Genomic DNA, 21,782 nt, shown 5'->3' with positions numbered 1-21,782 from the left:
ATATAATGTACTTTTCTTAAACACTCACAATAATACACTAGATCAACTTAAATAGAAATAATGGCTCAATGGTTGTAACGTAACGGTTCGAAGTGTGGCGATTGTGACAGTTGTCATAATTGCTTTGTTCGTTGGGACTGCACTACTTGCACTAAGCAGTTTAGTGCAGATGTTGTGTGTTCATTGGGGATAGTGCAGTTTAGTGCAACTGCACTCATACTGTTCGTTGGGCCATGCGTAGTGCAACTTCGTGCAGCCGGTGCAAGTTAGTACAGATTTTGTTGTACTATAGCTTTGTTCGTTGGGACTGCACTACTTGCACTCACTTGCACTAAGCAGTTTAGTGCAGATGTTAGCTTTGTTCGTTGGGACTGCACTACTTGCACTCACTTGCACTATGCAGTTTAGTGCAGATGTTGTGTGTTCATTGGGGATAGTGCAGTTTAGTGCAACTGCACTCATACTGTTCATTGGGCCATGCGTGTGCAACTTCGTGCAGCCGGTGCAAGTTAGTGCAGATTTTGTTGTACCTGCTTTCGATTAAGTTCAATAAGTGTAGTGGAATTCAGTGTAACGAAAATGGCGGAATATTTGAAAGCGTGTTTGGTAATAATTAATATTCATATTAAATATTAAGAAATAAAACCTTATAATAATTAATATTTGTTGTATTAGAGAACACAATACATTCAACCCCAGTAGAGGCACTAGAAAATGGACAAGATAGTAGATAGATAAATGGACAACAGACTATAAATAAGATATTAATTTGTTTCTTTTTTAGGGTTATTATAAATTATTAGGTAAAGGAAGAATTCCAAATCAGCCCGTCATTGTTAAGGCCAAATTCTTCTCGAACTCTGCAGAAGATAAAATTAAAGCTGTTGGTGAAGTTGTAATAAAATTATTATAAAAAGAGAAAATTATTATTATAGTTACATTTTTTTGACATTAACATAACCTCAACATATTATACACTTTTTTTGATAAAAATCTGTTCGTTGCGACCACGGTTTATACACTTTTCTGACCTGCACTAAGTTGACATGACATTGCACTTACCTACACTTGATTGCACCATATCGTGCAGACTAGTGCAGTCCCAACGAACAAAGTTAAATGATAATGCATATTCATCCATAGTTGCGGACAACTTCAGGTCTGTTAATTCGCAGACGATAAAGTAGAAAGTTGTATTTTCCGATTTATTAAATATTTAACATACAGTATTGGAAAAAAGGTAGAGCAACTTTTAATTTTTGTAAATTAAATTTTAAATTAATACTTTTTACATTACTATGGTAGTGTATATTATATAGCATTTATGTAGTGAATATTTCACAAAGCTAGCCTTATTTTATTAGAAATAAAATAAAATTATAAAACTTAGGTTGCAAAAAAGTAAAACAACTTTGCTAAGAAATAGCAACATATGGCGAATAAGAACGAGTTTTTGATGAGATACATTCGATAAGATCAGTCTTAAATATGCCTCGTGGTGTAACTGTTTGTAAAACTGTGAAAGAAATCATGTTAAACAATGTGATATCGCGAATTATTAAACAATATCGTGAGACGGGACTTGTAGACTTGAAGATAAAGTCTAGACGTCCCAGAAAAACCAATGGATGCCTTGGCAGGATAATTGTAAGAACGGCTAAAAAATATCCATTTTATTCTTGAGCCAAAATTAAGGCTGAATTAAAAGAAACACACAATTTGGAGGTATCAACACGTACAGTACGCAATAGATTAATTGAAAATAAACCATTTGCCGAAGATTGTTTGCACGTACCCATCAAGAGTCGACATAAAACGAATGAAAAAAGGTATTATTTTTTTTTTAATAATAGTAATAATAATATATTTTTATTGTCGTAATAAACCATTACTACAAAACGTCATTGAATACATAAGAAATAAAATGAAATATCAATAATACAAATATATCTACATTTCATGGCAATTACACGCTACACATTACGTATTAAAATTGTGAGACTGAACTGTCGTGAAATATTCCTGGCACGAATAGAAAACGTTCTCCATCAAATATTCTTATTCTTATTTTCCTCTTAAACCGTTGCCTAGACAGCGCAGTCAGCTGCGGTGGTAGTTCGTTGTAGAGTTTTGGATCCCAGTAATCCACATAATTTTGCGTTGATGCAATTCTGTGGTAGTGGTGTCGTGATCTTGTCAGATAGCTATGGGTACCACCATTGGAGGGAAAACTGTCTCTGTTATCATGAACATGCAGTAATGCCGTAAGTATATATATGCTAGGTAAGGTAAGTATTTTCTCATATTTAAAGTAGTTCTTACAACTTTCATCTGTTCACAGCCTACACAGCACCCGTATCAGGTATCAGGAAATCAGATGAGAATCCCTACCCCAGAAAAGAACACCATAGGACGCCACCGAGTGAAAAGATGCAAAGTATGACAACCTGGCTGCCTGGTGAGTGGCTACTTGTTTTAGTCTTCGTATTGTAAAGATAGCAGAAGTCAACCTAGTCCTCAGATGCTTCAAGTGTCAATCCGCTGTCTAGATGCATACCCAGAAATTTTACAGTTGTAGATTCCCTCCCACGTCGAGTGGTCGACTGTTTAGTTTGAGCTGAACCATTCTTGAGTGATTTAGTGATGAATCCAAGTTTAACTTATTTAAAAGTGATGAAGTGCAATATGTGAGGCGTCCAATAGGAAAAAAGCTGACTTCTAAGTAGATGCAGCAAACATTAAAACATGGAGATGGTTCTGTGATGATTTGGGGATGTTTCTCTAGTTTTGGTGTATACCCTATACATCGTATTATGGGAATAATGGACAGATTTATGTACCGTGATATATTAAGGAAAATTTCTTATAACTTTCAACAGGACAACGATCCGAAATACACATTTAAAGTCGTAAAGGAATGGTTTAAACAAAATAAAATAAATTTGATGACTTGGCCTTCACACTCGGCAAACTTAAATCCTATAGAAAACCCATGGAAAATAGTTGACGAATAAAATTTACAAAAATGGTGACTCTTCAAAATGAATGGTCTAAAATATCAAAAATCTAAAATATTTTCACGATGGCTGCCACTTCCGGTCTATCGGAAGTAGGCCATAATCTCCATTATTTTGAATGGAATGCTATAAAAAATATGTTGACTTTCATAAAAGTTATTTTGATTTTATTTTTTTTTGGCAAATTTCACCATGCTCTTTAAAACCTCATATCCCAGCCAGCGTTCATTCAAAAAAGCTCTAAATTGGCACGATTACTCTTCAGATGCTGTCAAATATATTGTCATTTATTGTGTCAGAGTATCTTATACAGGGTGCTCAAAAATTGAATTACCACTTCTCCATATTCAACCGCAAGAAAGTTGAAAATTTTAAATGGAACGCCCCATATTTTTTTAGTCTATCAGAAAGTGAATTTAATTCTCTACGCCTCTAGCGCCTAGCTTATACAGGGTGTCACACAAAAAACGCCCAAACCTGTAGCACTGTTATTTACATTCCGATTTTCATGACCCAGCTGTCAAATGAAATGGTTTTATAAATACTATGTATATTTACTATGTCTATATATATTTCAAGCAATTATTAACTTTTTTTTTCAAATTGCTGCGTATATTTTTCATCACGTCATTGGATAGAGATTGTTTTTCTGAATCGATTCATGAACAATACATCTATTTTAAATGTAATTTTAGCGGAAAGAAGACACCCTGTATATATAGGTTGTCACACAAGAATGCCGCAAGCTGTAACTCTGTCAATTACATTCCGATTTTCATGAGCGAAATATCAAATGAAAAGGTTTGATGAATACTATGATTCATACTACAAATAAACTTTTTCCAACGCCATCTTCAATTTCAAACGATTGTCAACTTTTGATTTTCAAATTGCTCTGTATGTTTTTCTTCGCGCTATTGGATAGAGATTCTTTTTCTGAATCCATTAATGTGTAACATATCAACATTAATTGTAATTGTAGCATAAAAAGGTTAAAGTTACTTGTGTTATACTGTGGTGTGGCATGGAAAAAATAACAAAACAACTTATAAGTATCATTTACAACTGCTTCGGGCATTGAAATAACATTTAATGACTGTTATCAGCAGAGCCCGGACAGTTTAGGAAAAGTGCGCCCCTCCACACGAAATGAATTCCATGACAACGTACTTGTCACTTTTGACACCTTTTGATCACTAAGTTACTCTTGAAAATTGATTTTCGAGCGTACCTTAGCGAAGAACTTGCTGTGCAACATTAATTAATGAATTAATAAAAATAATATAAAAATACGACTGAATTATTCATTTTTGGTTTTATTAAATTTATAATTAATAAATTAATTCATAATTTATTTCGTGACATAAGGTATGACGTATCCGACAGGTTCGCACCCTTCGATTGAATTTTTGAGACTGGAGTGGGAGGCGTTTTAGGATAACTTTCCTAAACTGTCCGGGCTCTGGTTATCAGTTTTGCGCGTTATTTTTTTCACATGGCACACTACACTGTTACAAAAGTGACTAACAAGGGAAGTATCAGAACTGTCCCTCACCGATTTTGTTGAAATTTGGTACAGCGATAGTATGGCCAAAAATAAGGTTTACGTATTTTTTTATACGTGCTAATAAAGCCCCTGGGGCGAGTTATAAGGGTTGGAAATCGGGGCGAAATATATATATTCACTTATAGGCTGAAAACGAAAATAGCTATCGAAATGTGGTAAATGTAAACTGATATTCATTTTCAAAGAGCTTTCCATTGATATATCACACATATATCTGAGGGCTCCAGGGGGTAAACTACCCCTAGTTTTTTGGAATATTTTAAAAACTACCCTGTCGATTTTGTCGATATTATGTCCTTATAGTACGTTTAAAAATACTAATGACGTGTTTTTTCTTATTTGCCTCTGACCATCCCCTGCAAAATTACGGGGTATGATAGATAACCCCTTCCCTTAAGAATAATGTGATAAACTGTTACACTTTTGAACAATATTTTGAAGAAAACCATAAATTAGTTGTAATTTAAGATTTACGCAGTAAAATAAACCCTATACGACATTAAGGGGTGCTGGGGTTGGTACCCCTAACCATCCCAAAAATTAATTTTTTTTGCGAAAATTGTTTGTCGATTTTGGTTCAATTTCCTACTATGATTTTTTTATACGTTAGGTAATACTACTGTAAGAACTTACAAGGGTTAGAAGTTTGGGGTAGAAAATATATTTTCGCTAATAACTTTCATACTCTTACAGAAAAATGTTTTTTATCCCCATTCTATTTAAATAACACAAAAGTTAGGATAATTATATAAATATTTATTAATAATGAGTTAAAAAGTAACTGACAAAAGAATGGTTGATCACATGATCACAAATTGTATTCTACGTTATTAATTTAATTTCTTTTTTTTTACTTTTTTTATTCAATATATTGTTGGCAATAATGAAAATCATAGAAAAAATTTTTTAAACACAACGATTGTTATAACTTGTGCATAGTGTAGCTCAAGTTATAACAACTATATCTTCACAGATATCGCACGTAGGTTTTTCATTGAAAAAGCAAATCACCACGGGATTTTCAAACTGTTCTGATCTCTCCTCTGTATATCCAGATGCAAACCAAGCGTATTTAAAAAAAAATAAATCGTGGGGAAAACAACTGGTTATACGTTAAGGATTGCAATTTTACTGGTAGAGAATAAGTTGATCAGAAAATCTTCTAATGAAATTTTTCCATATTCTAAAGCCAAATACATCCAGGGGTTGAATTTGACCTGTTGTCCCTGCAGGTATAGACAAATATTTAAACTTAACATCCTATACTTCATATACTTCACTAATAATTTCAGGGCAGTGGTCACTCCAAGAATCCAGTAATAGTGATGATTTGGGTCCGGTATTTGGGAAATAGACATTTTGTAGCCAATTTTTCATATGAGCAGAAGTCAGTTTACCAGACTTTGATGCTAAAACGAATATGTTATCTGCTTTGAACATTGTATTTATTACCCTCAGATTTAACACAACTGATAGAAACAATGATTAAAATAAATTAAATAAAAATAAATTAAAAAAAAATACTAAACTAACAATGTAGAATACAATTTGTGATACTTAAGCATTTTTTTCAGTTGTTTTTAATTCATTATTAATAAATATTATATAACTTTTGTGTTATTTAAATAGAATAAGGATAAAAAAGCTTTTTCTGTAGGAGTATGAAAGTTATTAGCGAAAGTATATTTTCTACCCCAAACTTCTAACCCTTGTAAGTTTTTACAATAGTACTACCTAACGTATAAAAAAATCATCGTGGTAAATTGCACCAAAATCGACAAACTATTTTCGCAAAAAAATTTAATTTTTGGGGTGGTTAGGGGTACCAACCCCAGCCACCCCTTAATGTCGTATAGGGTTTATTTGACTGCGTAAATCTTAATTTACAACTAATTTATGGTTTTCTTCAAAATATTGTACAAAAGTGTAACAGTTTATCACATTATTCTTAAGGAAAGGGGTTATCTATCATACCCCGTAATTTTGTAGGGGATGGTCAGAGGCAAATAAGAAAAAACACGTCATTAATATTTTTAAACGTACTATAAGGACACAATATCGCCAAAATCGACAGGGTAGTTTTTAAAATATTCCAAAAAACTAGGGGTAGTTTACCCCCTAAAGCCCTCAGATATATGTGTGATATATCAATGTAAAGCTCTTTGAAAATGAATATCAGTTTACATTTACCACATTTCGATAGCTATTTTCGTTTTCAGCCTATAAGCGAATATATATATTTCGCCCTGATTTCCAACCCTTATAACTCGCCCCAGGGGCTTTATTAGCACGTATAAAAAAATACGTAAACCTTATTTTTGGCCATACTATCGCTGTACCAAATTTCAACAAAATCGGTGAGGGACAGTTCTGATACTTCCCTTGTAAGACAATGTTCGGAAAATGCTTTAATTGTTTTTCTCTGCTAAAATTACAATTAATGTTAATGTATTGTAGATCGATGGGTTCAGAAAAAATTCTCTATTCAATAACGTGAAGAAAAACATACCGCGCAATTTCAAAATCAAAAGTAGATAATCGCATGAAATTGAAGAGGGCATTGGAAAAAGTTTATTTGTAGCATGAATCATAGCATTCTTGATGAATGCTGTAATTGACAGAGTTACAGCTTGCGGCGTTCTTGTGGGACAACCTGTATATACAGGTGTTTTTTCTCTGGTTTTTAAAACTTAATATAAGACCAAAGGATATTAAGATTAATTTATACAATAGGCTGTGTTACGTTAAGAATGATCTACAATTAACAAAGATTTCAGCTTCCATAGTTGGTCTTGTAGGGTAGATACTCATACAATTAATTTTTGCGAAATCAGTGATAAGATTTTTTCAATGGCATTGTGTACATTAATTTAATGATGGATTGATTTTGACTCATTCGGATTATTAATTAAATTTGCCAAGGAGGTTCTATGTCATCATTTTATTAAAGTTGATGATTTTTTACCCGCCTAAATTAAAATAATCAATTTAAAACTTAAAAACCATCAACAAAATCTACATTGTGTATCATTTTTTACGCCCACTCACAAAGTATCCTCCATTATCCATCCACCAACAATTTAAATCTTTACGACTCCTTCGTCTTTTTCACCTCCACGTCTACAAAAACACTTTTTTCTTTTTTATACAAAAACTTTTCTTTAATTTTTTTAATCGCATCTTTTTGCAGGCTCATTTCAAAAGAACCAACAATAAAAATAATAAAAAAAGCTTCCTCACCAAAAAATATCTTATACGCAACGGCCATTTTAGCAACCTCACTTCTCTTGGGGGATATTGCGGCCGCCTTTAATAGCATTTTTACGCCGGTTGGTTCGCGTGACAGCGGGACCGCACCATAAATTACTCGGGGAGTCCCCCGCTGGAGAAGAAGAAGAAAAAGAAGATACGGGAGAAGGAAAAGCTGTGATGATGATGATGATGAGGAGAGGAGCCTACGCTAGATTAATCGTAAAACGATGCCGCCGTCGCCGCGGACCCGCGATGGAGCCCCCTTGGACCCCCTTCGTTGTCGTAAAACGTACACGTTTCGAGCTGTCCTCGCAGAAGTTGCGGTTACCGAGTTTTAGAACAGCCGCAAAGCGGACAACTTCAAATTTTTTTTCTTCATAATATGTTTCTTCTCCTTTTTAAAGCTAAAATCGATTGATATGAAATTTTCGATTGGTTTCAAGACTTATTTCAAGATGGAACACGAGGGTTATAGTTACCCTAGCAACAAAACCCTCTCAACTTTGGGTCGATAAGGGCAGCTCCGCCCTTTTCGTGATGGTCGCCTTTTCATCCCTTCATGGAGACCCCTTTATTAATGGAAGCTGCGCGAATCAAACATGGTCCTAACACATTAAATCACAAAATGATTTAGAAAAACACCTTAATTTAATGAACTTTACAGGCCATGTATGAACATGAAGGTTTGGTAACTTCGCGGAGACTGAGAAAAAACCCACAAAACTCCATCCATTTATAACTAAAGTATTTTAAAAGGCAAGTTTAAATCCTTTTATGCTGCAAATATTTAAAGATCACGATCGGTTTTAACTTTAAACCCTTTTAGGTAAAATAGGTTCGAATAGGATTCAAGGTTGCACTTAAAGCGTTCGTTTTCAAGCTCGTAACTTGGGTGATAAAATTAACAAAACCGTTTAACGAGCCAAATTCAAACGAGCAAACAAAGAAACGATTTTTGAAAAAGATTCTTTTGGGGGAAAGAATTGAAAAAGAGGTGCGAGGTCGTTTCGATCGTTAAAATTTACGGTTTGTTGTGAAATGTAACAAAAAGAATTGTATTGGATGTAAGTTTAAAAGAAAAAACTTTTTTATATGCTTTAATATTTTATTAATTAAATTACATTTTAAACGTCAAAGTGACGTTTTTAAATGTCAAAGTGGCATTAATACGAAAAATGTATTGAATATATTAAATTAATGATTTTAAATTCAATTAAAACAATAAAATTGATATTGTTATTAAAATTTAATTATTTAATATATTAAAATTTAAATTAATTTCTAATAAGTTTCAGCTTTCGTACGATAGATGGCGTTAAAAAATTGTTGCGAAAAATATGTTTATTAATCAAATTTTAAACAACAACAACGATTATAAAAATTATTTATTAGAATCAAATATAAATAGTAATAAATTAAAGATGAATCAATATTAAATTAATAAAATTAAAAATAATTTCGTTTTAGTTTCACCGATTTTCTAATAGATGGCGCTAGATCAAGATGCGTAAATAAACGTCAGTTTGAAGTTTCGAAAATTGTTTTAGGTTAGAAAGTAAAATAAAGTCGTTAAACGTCTCGAAGAAGTAACAATAAAACGTAAGTATTAGTTTACAATGTGTTTTTGGAGTGCGTTTTACGGCTCAATAACTGTAAATATTTGCCTTTCATAAACGCTTAGCTTCCCACAACTACTTACTTCTTGGAGTTCTCGCAACGAACGAGGACGAAGGAGATGGAAAAGAGGACTCCGTTGGTGCAAATAATAAAAACAATAAACCGCATCGACCGTCCAGTAACTACGTAAAACGCTTTAAAATTTACGAGGCCCCCGGACCTAAAGTCATTAAAAGAAAATGGTGGGGCTCCGAACCAACAAAGTAAGTACACGTTATGAATCATTAAATCGCAATTAACATCGCTGTGACTTCCGTAACTTCTTAAGTTGTACCCTTTAAAGTTTATTTTTTTTAATTAATTTGGTACAACCGCTAATCGATCGTGGTCATATTTATTAGAATCGGGAGTAGAGAGTGTCGCCTCGTCCGTCGGTGGCCGTGGGGATCATTAGCGGACAATTACAGCTTTTTAATCGCTTTACGGTTGCTTTTTACAGCCGCTTATTTTTTTTTATTGGTCTTTATAACGCGTCGGCGATAAACCGAACACGTGTAACGCCTTTTGTGTTCGGTTATTAATTCAATTATTTAGCGGCTGAGGCGCGAGGCGGTTTTCCTTTGTCGGGACGTTCGAGGCATTGCCGCAGACGGCGACAACACATCTATATTTTCAGGATATTCGATTTAAAAGAAAAAAAAACCTAAATTACTTATATATGTTTTATTAGTTTTATTTAACAATCATGTACATTAATAATTTTTTGCCTACTTATGGCAAATCTTGAAACACACAAAAAATCTATCTATATTAGTATGTCCACTGTCTTATTCCATTTTTCTAGAGTTTTTCCATATCACGCTACAAACGCCTTCATTACGCCCTTAATACATAAATAACAATTAATTTTTATTTATTTTTCTTGTAATATTGATTTTCTTAGGTTCAATTTTTAAGGGTTGCCCATAGATGTCGTTGTTTACTTTGGTTCCTTTTTGAGTTGTCAGATTTTGAATAAATATTTATTTTTGTCGGGTATCTTTAAAGGAGAAATGAAAGGGAGGGTGTTTTTGCCGAAAAAGTGGGATTCGATAAACAAAGAGAGGGTTTGTTTTTCTCCAACTGATGAAAAATTTTTTTTCCTAAAAACCAGTAGCCGCCGCCGAAATGCAGTCGTAAATTCTTCTATTTAGTTGGAAACTATGTAAACACGTCCCTATCTCAGAACCGTAAAGTGCATTGTAAAACGGTTAAACGGGCATAAGTGGGTTCTTTTTTTATTACAACCGGCGATAATGAACGGGGCAAATGAACGTTCTTAGTTTTGAACCCTCCAACGATTTTAATTTCAAATTAAATTATTTTTCGTAATCAATAGTTCGATTTAAGACGAACGTTTCTTTTTATTTTTAATGGGTTGGAAATAGGTGTTAAAAATTACACAAGACAAACATTTATTTTTACAATTCGCCCGCTCATTAAGCCGCTAACATTTTCGACAAACACAGACCCGTATTTGCTTTAGAAGACTTTTGTCTCTCTATATTCTACAATATACGGGTTATTATTATTACATTTTTTTTAATTCATACTTGATAAAAGATAAATGTGCTAAAAGGGATCCAAAGAAGCACTCGAAACTTTCTTATTAAGACTAAAATTAACAACTATAACTAGACCTAACACTAGTACTAGATCTAGAACTAGAATCATTCGGATTTAGCCGTTCGTCTCTTAAGACGGCTAAAGCCGAATTATTCTAGTTCTAGTTCTAGTGTAAATTCTAGTACAATAAAAATATATAGAGCTAACACTAGAATTGATACCAGACCTAGAGTTAGATACATTTGAGTATTGGTTTTAATGAAATTATCACAGTTATCAGCAGATAGAAGTAGAAGAAAACGTTTTTAGTAGTATACATTAAGGAAACCATGTGGAAATCAGTTATTAGTTATTGTTGGAAAACTATTCTATATATACCCTTTATGGAAAGTGATCAAATTCTGTTATCACTGAATTGCACAACAAGATAGAAGGTAGGTACTGTATATTAAACAATATGTAAATTTTTGATAGATATGAGTATTTTGCCAATGATTTATGACAATACAATGAAAGAAATGTTTGGAATAACAATGTGTGTTTCTAGGAACCATCGGCATAATTGTAAACGTAAAGAATAATCTTGAGGTTGTAAAGGATCTTCTTCGACAAAATTCAAGATTCCGAAGAAGGCATATTTTGAGAGATAGAAAAAATCGCACTTGAAATAATGAAGTAGCTAGAATGAAAAGAAAAAGAATTTATAAAACATACATTATCATAAACATAATGCAATAGGGAATCCGGAAGCGATCAGGAATTCAAAACATTAATAAATATGCTACGATCCAACTACGACCTGGTTATACACTGCCAAATAGATATGATGTTTCTAACCAACTAATGGATTACGTTTATAGTTCCATCCTGGCAATAGTGAAAGAAAATTTGTTTAGCGCTAGACGGTTGGAACAATGTGCATAACGAGCCAATTATAGTAGTGTATGTGATAGACTTCACTTAATTGATTCTGTAGACACAAAAGATATAATAACTTATGGCTGCTCTCCCTATATATTTAATTTGCTAGCTCGTGGCGAAAATTAATAAGGAAATTTAATAATTCCAGATGTTAAGAGTAACATAAGATGAATATGCAAATATTTTCGAAACGTTCATTTTGCAAACTAAAAATATAAAGAAGGATATTCTTTAATTCTACCGCAAAATATTCGTTGGAACACTTTGGCGGACTGCTTGGAAAGTTATTTAAAAAACTGCAAAATGACAAAGATATTATCAAACTTGTAGATGATTCAAATTTAATGATTATCTTAAAAAATTGAAATATATTACTGTAGACTAGACCATGTATTAAGAATTTTATGTACACTGTTGGAAATAATTCACGAGCACACCCTGTATAATCTGAACGTGTGTGTCTAGCGCAATAAAATTTGGTATGGAAGTAGTACTAAAGTAGTGTAACTTACTCTCACAAGGAGAGCAGCACAACTCTGCTGGGAGGAGAAACACCAATAGCGAGAGTATCCCCCGTGAGCTCCGCGTATCATCGCTACACGACGTGGCATGGAGTCTATAAGTCGCTGTATTGTAGCAAGAGGGATGGCCAACCATGCCACCTCAACTCGCCTCCATAGCTCCTCAACGTTAGCCGAGGAAGCCGGATAACGTAGAAGTCTCCGACCAGCCATGTCCCAAACATGTTCGATTTGATTCAGATCCGGAAAACGAGCTGGCCAAGGAAGCCACAATACGCCCGCTGTGCGTTCGGACGTTGTCGTGCATGTATAGCAGACCTGGGCGCCGCCGAACGTAGGGAAGCACAACCCGTCATGGTCTGCTATACACGCAGCAGACGTGTACATCCACCATGTGTAATAGCACCCCATATCATAATGCACGGTTGTCGGTGGATAGGGCATTCTTGCACGCACTGCTCGAGTAGACGATCACCACGTCTCTGACGAACTAAAATTCGCGCATCACCGGTGCTCAATTCGAATCTTGATTCGTCGGAACACAAAATGTCCCTCTACTCGGCAACCTACTAATGCCTAGCGTCGACCCACTCGTGACGTATGCTGCGGTGTTCGGGTGTTATTGGAATCCGCTGTATCGCACGACGCGCGCGCAGTCCACTATCTACCAAACGCCGCCATACAGTTCGCGTGGTGAATGCGCCTTCCCCTGCCGGTGGCCAAACAGCTCCAAGTTGCCTTGAGGAGGACGAACACGACGCTAAAGCGCTGAGCACAAGAGTGCAATGGAGTATGTAGAGGTGTATTATCCAGAAGTGTTACCGACTATCATCAATTTTCTGGAAAACAGTCCACCATTTAAGACGTACCTATTTTCAAAACAATTAATAGATAATGTTAAACCCCTAGCCTGGAGGAAGTCTATTAGCTCTTTGGATCCTATTACATTAAAATTAATTCAACAGCTACATACTGCGCTAGCATCATGATTTTTAAAAACATCTATACTATTAAACAAAATGCAATGTTTTAATATTGATAAGGCATCATTGCTTATTAGTTTGGTTTTCTTTGCGTGCTGCTTTTTCATTGCCATTAACACCATAAAAGCATCGTTGTTAGTGTATTACTCAGCTGTTCCTATTTCCGATTCCGTATCGACTGTAACTACTATATGGCAGAATTTAGCATTATCATGGAAATGAGGTGTTTCTGAGGTTATCTGCGTTTGCTTCTACTTTACTATCATCAGCTTCCGTTTCTTGCATTCTTAGAAGACGAAGTTCCTTTCTTGTATGGATGGAGAAAAAAGAAAAAAAAGAAGCTTTGCCAAATAGTATGGGTTTTTGATCTGCATCATCCTCATTTCGACAATTTATTCGAGTTTTATTCTGAAAATAAAGAAATAACAATTATACATTTAATAAAAAATATTTAATACAAGATATAAATAGGTAGCAATTTTTAAAATGTAGCACTATAGTTCTACAGAGGAAAATCAAAATTGCTAAACTCGTACTACTTACAAAGCTATTTGGACACATTGACAGAAAGGGAAGATTTAGATTATTTGAGCCCCCCCGGTGATATTGCAAAAGAGGGAGTAAGACCGCGTAGACCAAGAATTCAGTGATGACAAGGAATAGGAACACTTCTAGGAGATGAATCACCACTGTGAGATAGAATGGGGGTAAGAGAAAGAAGAAGTACTACTAATAAGTGAAATTAACTTGAGGACTAGAGACTGTATAGTGTAGTCTATACCAGTTCTTTCATATTCCTAGAAAAATTCACACACTCCTCGGCCATTATAATCGCTATCAGGATTAGGTATTGCATCTAGGCATTGTTGTGCAATAGTGTGGGTTGGGTTGGGTTTACTACCGGGAGGAAGAGAAGAAAAAATGTCATGCGGAGTCCCACAAGGTTCGGCGATTGGAGGAACGCTCTGGAATGTCTTTTACGACCAGGTGCTGGAGATTAAGGTAGAAAAGGGCGTCTCGCTCGTAGCCTATGCTGACGATCTAGCGGTCATTGTCAAGGCAAAATCCAAAGAGGAAGTTAAAGATAACGCCGAATACTGCGTCCAGATAATAAAAGAAAAGCTGAGTGAAATAGGCCTGCAGTTGGCGGAAGAAAAAACAGAAATGGTCATCCTCGAGGGAAGGAAAAGTTGAAGACGATGGAGATCACAGTAGGCCGGCAAACTATTAAGAACTCGCGGTCAGTAAAGTACCTCGGAGTCTACGTGGATCAGAATATGCGCATGATCGAACACGCCAGGAAAGTTGCCGAGAAAGCCAGCAAAGTCTGCAACGTTTTATCGCGTCTGATGCCTAGAAAAGGAGGCCCAAGCCACGCGCGTAGAAACCTATTGGCTACTGTAATCAGATCGGTAACGTTATATGGAGCCCCTGTATGGGAAAGCGCGCTCAGATTCAAGAAATACGCCAAGATACTAAGACTTATCGAAAGAAGAACGGCGACGGAAGCTGCGAGCGCGCTGGCCGGACACCCGCCAATGGACTTGCTGGCATGGGAGCGAAGCAGGAACTGGGAGACGAGAGGCGAAAACGCGGAAATAAACAGAGAGAGCATGTTTGAAAAGTGGCAACAGAGGTGGAACGAGTACGGAGGCTGGGCGAAGACGTTCATAAAGAGTGTGAGAGACTGAAGGGAGAAGGGACCCCGAGTGGATTATTACACCACTCCAGCTATAACGGGGCATGGCGTGTACGCCGAATATCTCAAGAAAATCAAGAAGATTGAATCCGATATCTGTTGGTTCGGGTGTCGGGAGTCAGACACTCCCAGACACACAATATTTAAATGTGCACGTTTTGAGAGGGAAAGGGCAACAATGAACGTAGAACTGGAACATTCAGTCACAGAAGAAAATGTTGCAGACCTGATCATGAAGGATGAAAAACACCAGAACATCATAATGAGATACCTCAGAGAAGTCATGAAAGCGAAAGATGCAGAAGAGAGGAGAAGGGAGGACGAAGAGAAGAGTTCACGATAAAGGACAGCATACCCCGATGAAATGCCCCGATGGGCGGATTCCGGGAAGAGAGAGGGAAGGGTTTTAGTCGGTCGGCAACCCAAGAGGGGTTGGGTTGGGTTGGGTTGGGTTGGTACTTAAGGAGATGTGGCACTTAACACTACCATAGCATTCTACGCTGGCGTCTCTTATCACACAGGAAGTATTTTTACACGAGTCCTATTAGCCTATTAGTTATAGAATTGGCAAGACCTTGCAACTTACTTGGACACATTTGCAGCATTGTATATGCCAGTGCCGAATGGAGGAATTTACTAGAATCGTTCTAATGGCTATGTCCGGTACGAACGGGATGTTTATTTTCATAGGTGTTGTAGACTTAGGAAGAAAGTGTGTTGGAGCTATATTTCGTCATAACTCAAATGGTTAATTGCTGAAGCAAGGCAAACGAATGTTCCAACCCCACTTGTATTCCAGAAGATGGTAATCATGAGCCGTTGCCTTACCACTTCGTTGGTGAGGAAGCTTTGCCCTAAAAAGATATTGATGTTGTATTAAATGTGCTTTCGATAAATATATTTATTATTGATTTTTATCTAATAGGTAAGTATCTTTTACTCAATTAACTAAATCTATTAATGACAACTACTAATCAATATTTTTTTTATCCCATCTTGATTTTTATATTCTTTATTCAAGAGAATCTTCTTTTTTTACGTTCCAACAAAAGAAAAACTCCAACAAAAAGAGCGGCGTAAAAAGCCGGGAGCGCACAGAAAGCGGCCGTCGTAAAATTCCGCTGATGAAGAGGTATAGAAAACGCGCCGCAGTAAAAACGTCGAAACGACCGGCCCTTTTTTCCGGAGGGCCACTTTTCCGGGGGAGGAAAACCTCACCCCTCGCCCGCGGGGCGAGCCTTAAGCACCACTTAACGAAAACTACTCTTTCTATTTCTTTTTATTTTATTCTTCTTATAAAAACGGAACGATCTCGAGGACATCCTTGAAACGGATGTTGACAAGCCCTTGAAATTTATTTCATTTACAAAAAAATGGTTTTTTCAAAAGCAAATATAGTTTGTCGTTCTTAATTAAGTGTAAATTGATTTTTAGATGAGTTTACTTTAAATTTACATAAATTAAATTGCACCTGCTATCTTTATTTTTAATGTTGGGTATTAATAATTACTTTATATTATATATATATCTATATATAATATTAAATATAAGGAAGTGTTGATTTTATTTTTCATCATTTAATAATGTTTTCTTCATTTGTTGCTTTTTTTATAAAGTTCTTACCCATGCATTAAACGAATGAATAATGCATAGGAACGCGCTCGTGCATTCTTCATTATCCGGGGACTATTTTACAGCCCTTTTACACCTATACAGCCGTTACGGGGCGCTGGCGTCGCTCGCTGCACTACGGCTGGTTATGAATACGTGATATCAACGTCCTTATCTACCGGACGCCATTAGTTCAACCAAACCAGAGCACATACTCCATCTGTCTTTGTTTCTCCATAGAAAATCACATCTCTTCTCTTCGTCTTTTCTCTTGTTTTTCGCTCTCCTGTTTTCCTATATGAATGGGAGGGATTGACGATCGAACCGTATTATTTTTACGATTATTGAGAGTTTAGTGTTTGGAATAGAACGGAGTGGGATTGAGAGAGAGGCTTATAAATTTTTGTGGGGTTTAATTTAAATGGTGATTAAAAAAAATGGATAGTAAAAATGAAAATTCTGTTTGGATTAAGGGGAAAATGGGGAATTTCTGTTTTGATAATCTGTTTTTGTGCTCTCGTTCACCCTCGGTATCATAAAACGTAATAAAATCGAGCACACACGAGTTTGCTTTTCGCTAACGAAGCTTTTCCCCCTTCTGCCATCATACGAACAAACAACCAACCCTCTCACAACGAAATGGAATCCCCCAAAACGCGGTTTAATTAAATTTTGCCTCCTCCAATCTCCTTTTTTTCATCATCTTACGTTTAACTAAGATCCAGGCGGGGTTGTAATTCGATATTAGCGAGACCACACAAAATTCTAGGAAACAGGAAGAAGTTCGTGGGGAGGAAATAAGGGGGTTTGGGAGTCGTAAAAAGTTGGTTCGACACGAGTTTATGACGCAAAAGAAAAAGGGGGTGGAGTATTCTCCATACATATTTTTGCCTTTTATATCTAAGCATTAAGAAATTTATGTTATGGAAATTAATTTGATTAATATATTTTACTTACATTTTGAGTCGAGCTTTTCTAAGAAACGCAAACTCCTCGTAAAATTCAAAACGCATAATTACACACATACATACGTAAAAGATGTGATTGCAGCTTTGCGATTCGGGGGGGTTTTATGGCGACACATGAAGGAGATGCCCATAAATTAGGCGTGGCCATGCCGAAGAACTTTTTTCTTCCCTTTTCGTTCGGTATAAAAATCGGTTTGGATCGTCGCTTTTATGGCCGACTAATGATGGTCGAGGAGACGACGTTGATGATTATGGTTGGGTGCTCCAGGTACCTTTTCACCATACTCTTCAAAAACAACGTCAAGTGCAACGTCCGACATTGTCTGACATTGTAGAAATGTCAAAAATATTTATATTTTTAGTTTTTGATAAAAGTGTTTATTAAGACTAGGAGATCTTTGACCCTTCCGGATAAAGACAAAGAGCGAAACGTTGTTACCCAGGGTAATAAAACCAGGAGGCCTTTTAACTTGGAACTAGCCGAGGTGTTATTTATAGGCATACGAACTGAAGAAGAAGAAGAAGAAGAAGAATAAAAGGGACACAAAGTGTATGCAAATACAAGGGACTTCTTTTTCTTTCGTCTTCTTAAAACGACGTTTCGGTATGATATATTGGGATGTAAATCTTCACGTCGTTGAAGGATTAGAATTGTAAATCTTTTTTTGTTAAAGTAAAATTCCTTAAAAAAAATATATATTTATATGTAACTTAATATTCGTAAAATGTCGATTTTATTGCCTCCACTTAGGCTTCAATTATCGTTTGTTTCTTCGTCACCGTCCCGAAATCCCCGGATACAATACAATCTCTTAAGCACCTATTTCTCTACCGTTTTATTATTATGGCCATTGAGAGCGCGAGTGCGGCTAATTTCGCTCTGCAATAATAAACTTGTGGGGGAACGAAAACTCTGGACTTCGACTCTGGTTAGTGTAGAATCCGATACGAATCGACTGGAACTAATTCTAAACCACAACTTATAAATCAACTATTAAAAAGAACTAAAAAAATTATCTTCAGGATTAAATAGTATTGATTTATCGAAGAAGAAAAGAACTTTAAGGATGTTTCAAAAACGAGAAAAGCTTTTTTGCCACGACGGCGTCGGAGATAAATTTTTCCTTTACGGTTCGCCGTAAACTTGATTCATACGCCGTTAAAAGTCCAAAATGGCCTTCGTAAAGTCGAGATAAGCCGGTTTCGAGGAGATTTGCATCCGAAAGCTGCGCCCGGGTCCGTGCCCTTAATTACGGTTTTAATAAAAATTTTCATTACATCCAGTTTCCATTAGATACATTTTTCACTGCCCAGATTGCGCGTAAGATATTTTTATCACTTTTCTCATTACAACAAAAAATACATCTCATCTTCTTTCTAAAACAAAAAACATATCAATAAAATAAACACTCTTATTGCTATTAGTATTTAGACATCATACAAACTTTATTTGGTAGCCTAAATCCATATTAATCTTTGAGAAGTTATAATCCTCTACATAGTCTACATCAATGTGATGTTAGCCGTCTTCTGGATGCGATGTTGCCTATGGCTAAAACATATACCAGCAAATATATATAAAGTCTTAAACCGAGGTATCTAACAATCAGCACGTGAAAGGACAAGAACTAATTGTAAGTATAAATCAATCTATATAAATTAATCTATATACGGCATGTTCCCAACAGCAGCAAGGGTCGCTCTTTTAAAGGAGATTAAGGAATCGTACGCAAATATATCAATGGCAAGACGGTCAGCAGAGCGAGCAGGGCGCAGCAATGGCGAATGCTGATAGGAGTTAGTGCGAGGAGTTGTAGTAAAGAACAGAAAATCAAAACGAAGCGATCTGGGCGGGACGTGGAAGTTAATCAGTGATGTAAGCGAGGATGATTTATAAATATTATGAATTATTTTATATAAATATGGCCGAGTCGTAACAAGTGGAAAGATTGGCACGCCGAGTTGTAGTCAGCATAGGTAGTATGAGATTTCCAGCATAAAAAACGAACGAATCTCTTTTGGACACGCTCTAGTCGTTCCACAAATATATTATATTGTGGATTCCATACAACAGTGCAATAATTCAAAATGTTAAATACATACGTGTAATAGAATTAGTGTCGGTAAAATCAGCAGCCGATCTCATGACAAAACCAAGCATACGAAAAGCCTTGCTAACCACCGAATCGACGTGCTCACTGAATAATAGCTTACTATCAAACGTCACGCCCAAATCTCTTATAGAAGTAACCCTGTTCAACAACTTCCCTCCAATGATGTAGTCAAAGCGTATGGGACCAGGCTTTTTTGTAAAAGTAATTGTAAAGCATTTACTATAATTCATGGTGATGAAGTTTGTGCAACAATATTGAGCAAGTTCGTATAGATCACGCTGAAGAGCAGAACAATCTCTAGGATTTGACACGCGGCAGAAGATCTTTAGATCATCTGCATACATTAAACAGTTAGCGTGTTTAAAACACTTAAATATGTCATTAATATAAATATTAAAAAGCAGAAAAAAAAAGCACCGTCTGCGAGGAAAAACCTCTAACTGTAACCGACTGCGTTCTATCAGCCAAGCAGGAAGCAAGCCACTGTTGAATGCTGTAGGGTAAACCAACATGTTCAATTTTTTGTAGTAAGAGCCGATGATCAACTTTATCAAAAGCTTTACTAAAATCAGTATAAACAGAGTCCACCTGGCAGTTGTCATCGAAAGAATGCAAAATGTAATTAGTATATTCGAGAAGATTGGTCTCTACCGAACGACTAGCAAAAAAACCGTGTTGTCGAGGGTCCAAAACATTTTTTGCAGTGTAAAAAATAGGCTTATAAATTAAGCTCTCAAGGACTTTGCCAAAAATGGGTAACAAAGAAATTGGTCTGTAGTTTTCGACCAAGCTTCTACAGCCAGATTTAAAAATAGGCACCACAGAGGCCCGCCTCCAGATTATTATTGCCCGCCATTATTATTATTATTGCTGCCGGGCTGAGGAGAGCGGCCCCTCTCGTTACTGCGACCTATAAGATCTATTATAACTTTAGCCCTCCAAAGGTTTAGGGCAAATGTAGGTCCTTAATGAACCTTAGTATTGTCCTGAGATCTTGAACCTTTATGTCGGTAGGAGTTTTACCGAAGACGTTGCGCCTTAGACGGCCTCTGGCGACGCAATTGCACAGTATATGTTCGGCAGTTTCTGACTCGTCGTTGCATAGTCGACAAGTTTGATCCTCAGCTTGTCCAATGTGGAAGAGGTGGTATTTTAGGGGCACATGGCCGGTCAGGTAGCCTGAGAGCGTTCTTAGATCCCCTTTGCTGAGGCATAAAAGCTCTTTGGTTTTGTTTTGCGACGGAGTTATCATACTCTTGCGTAAGGCTATCTTTGAAGCCTCCCAGTTGTTGATTGTTTGTTTTAGATGGCTTTTTTGTAGTCCACATCCAGGTTGGGATCCAATGAAGGGCGTGTTTGCTGCCTCTATGGCCAGCTCATTGCCCTCAATGTTGCTGTGACCTGGAACCCACCATAGGGTAACATCATTGCCCCTAGCGAGTTCTCTCAGGTTGTTGGTACACTCTCTAATCAGTGCAGAGCCACACGTGTAGGCCTGAATTGCCCTTAAAGCGGCCCGACTGTCTGTGAAAATGTTTATGGATGCACCTTTTTGTCCCTTCTGTAGGTTCAAAGCGGTGCAGAAGTTTATAGAAAGAACTTCTGTTTGGAAAATTGTTAAGTCCGAGCTGAGGGGCAATTTGATGTGGCTATTTGGTCCACTGATGCCCGTGCCTACTCCAGATCTTACTGTCTTTGAAGCATCGGTGTTCCAGGCTCATCCCTGCTTTTAAATATGACCTTATACGGTTGGTTAAAATTGTATTCCGTCGGTATGAGGTTCGTTTTAATTTCAATCAGGTGATTTAGACATGAGTCCTTGAGGATCTCGAGGTGTCCTCTGAGGTTACCCTGCATCAACTTGAATGAAGAAACTGTTTTCAGTGATAAGGCACTTAAGGCTGCCT

At 36.4% G+C, this 21,782-nt stretch overlaps 1 protein-coding gene across 1 annotated transcript in view; it reads left to right on the top strand.

Moving 5' to 3' along the window:
* Nucleotides 1–9,570: 9,570 nt before the first annotated feature.
* LOC111419108 (Abdominal B) overlaps nucleotides 9,571–21,782 on the top strand; it is a 132,132-nt gene continuing 119,920 nt past the window's right edge. Inside the window, exon 1 of the mRNA XM_071199247.1 lies at nucleotides 9,571–9,716. The gene's annotated coding sequence lies outside the window, so the exon portion shown is untranslated. The remainder of the gene's footprint in view (nucleotides 9,717–21,782) is intronic.

This window comes from Onthophagus taurus, chromosome 10 (genome assembly GCF_036711975.1).
Source record: "Onthophagus taurus isolate NC chromosome 10, IU_Otau_3.0, whole genome shotgun sequence".
Classification (NCBI taxonomy): Eukaryota; Metazoa; Arthropoda; class Insecta; order Coleoptera; family Scarabaeidae; genus Onthophagus; species Onthophagus taurus.
This window is presented reverse-complemented; position numbering and strand designations above follow the sequence as displayed.